Below are 2,324 nucleotides of genomic sequence, written 5' to 3'. Positions count from 1 at the left end.
TGTGACAATGACACCGTTCAGAAGGTGGCAGCTGCGGTGTGCTAGGCACCATCCTGCCTACATGGCATGGATGACGCTCGTTTTCTTATCCACAACACCCAATCTAAAATCCTGTCCCCGGTCCGCTTTAACATGTAATAGATAATCAACCTTAATAATTTATGTCTCGTAAGAATTCTAAAATGGCACCATGAGTATGGTTTCATTTAATACACGTGTTATTTAGTTAATTAAAACCTAAGTGTTGGCATGATCACTTATTCCATTGTAACTATAGGTGGATGAGGAACCAAAGTTTCCAACTATTGTATGTATGTATATTATAAAACACAAGTAAGATACTCGTTGCTATTAGAATAAGAAAATAAAAGTTCTAAAATGTAAATATCCTGAATTTCCAGCTAATTCTTCTTGTTTGTAAGGAATATTGTGTACATATTAGTATATTACCATATACATGTAATCCAAACTAGTACGTGCACACTTCAAAAGGTTGGCAAGTTGACTATCAAATCAATAATGGACTTAGGGAGATGTTAACAAAGGAGATAAGATACCGGGGAGATGATCTAAAACAAAACCAACCAGTCATAAAAACACTAGTGTGATTATGGCCGAACTTAGACCTAGCCGGCCGCAGACCAAGGCTAAGTCTAACTGAAATTGATTTAAGTCTAAAGCTAGCTAAACAATAAAATCGGTTTAATACTTAGCTATATCTAAGTAATGATATTATTTTCCAAAAAAAATATAGCAATTCTGTATCTTTTAACAAATTATTACAAAATATACTAATACAACTCGAAACTTTAATGTATTCAATTTTAGGATTTAGGGGCATTTTTACCTCTTAATTCATAGTCTCTTAATAGTTCAGAGAGAACCTTAACTATGAATGGTTAAGAGGCTACCTCTTATTGGTTACCTTACTATTCAGACTTAAGGCTACATCTTAACAAATAAAAGGTTATAAACCATTAAAAAGTAGCTTCTTAATAATTGTTAACAGTCTACCAAACAGCCCCTTAGTTAAATACAACTCGAAAGCTTAAAATCTTTAACCTATACTAATATAACCTAAACAATAACCCAAGCTCATACAAAATCAAACCAACCTTGAATTTCCTAAAAGAAACCACTCACAAATCACATCTATTTGGCGTGACAAAACTAGTAAAGTCGTCACCTTCTTTTATTTAATTAATATTATGATTTTGATTTGTGAATTTGTGTACTTATAGTTGGTACAATTTGAAGTTTTATAAACATAGTATTAAAATACAAAAAAAATAACTATAAAAAAGTTAATAGACGAAGAGGATAACAGTTCTCCAACGAGATGTCCGAACACAACCATGTCACACAGCGAGGTTTGCCTCATGAACACGTACGGGGCACCCTATGCCTGTCTCCCCCCTCTTTCGCAGACTCCGTACATATTATGTAGCCATGTCTCTCTCTCTCTCTCTCTCTCTCTCTCTCTCTCTCTCCATGTTAAAGCCACACCCTTCAAGTCTTCAACATTTATGCGATGCGGTTAAAAATGGCTATATTGGAAATGCTCTAAGAATAAAATGTTAACATGTGAATTTATTATACTATAGATATCAAAGTATCAAACTATAACTTACTCTATTCTGAAAACGTAATTATAAAAAGTAATTGGTTAATAATGTTATAATTGACATGATTAGACCACATGCAAAATTGTCGTTGTGCTATCAAATCTGCATCGTTCATCTCCTACACCAACCCACCCCAACCCCACCTCTTTTGTGATAAAAATAAAAGAGAAGGTGCTTTTACTTGACAATTATTAAATTTCATCACACCATTAAATTAATATACATTTCCTAACATCCCTTTAAAATAACTATAAACCCATATCTTAACTTGCCATCAACAGTGAGTTTCAAACAAACTCTAAGTATGACAATATTCGATTGAGACTTGTTAACTCAAAAACAATTTGGTAGAGATGCATATTTTAGTTTGTTTCATTTGGATATTAAAATACCGATCAAGTCAGTAACTTCAATATGATATTTTACAGATTAGGCTTGCATAGAGTTGATCAAAAAAACCGGTTCCTGGAACCGAACCGGTGGACCCGAACCGGTTCCTACCCGTTTTTGGTATGAACCGGACCCTATCTGATTCAACCCGATGATCCGTGACCGGTTCTTGCAATTCTGAGTGGGGGCGGGTAGGAACCGGAACCGAACCGGAACCGGTTAGGAACCGGTTCTAGCTGTTGGATCGATTAAGCCGTTGGAAATCGTTTTTTTTGGCCGTTTTTTGACCGTTGGGGCCAAAAATAGCCG

The sequence above is a fragment of the Bidens hawaiensis genome, unplaced genomic scaffold, assembly GCF_021521415.1.
Source record: "Bidens hawaiensis isolate Kalapana, Puna unplaced genomic scaffold, B.hawaiensis_p1.1 tig00053137_1, whole genome shotgun sequence".
NCBI lineage: Eukaryota > Viridiplantae > Streptophyta > Magnoliopsida > Asterales > Asteraceae > Bidens > Bidens hawaiensis.
Note: the sequence above shows the minus strand (reverse complement) of the source record.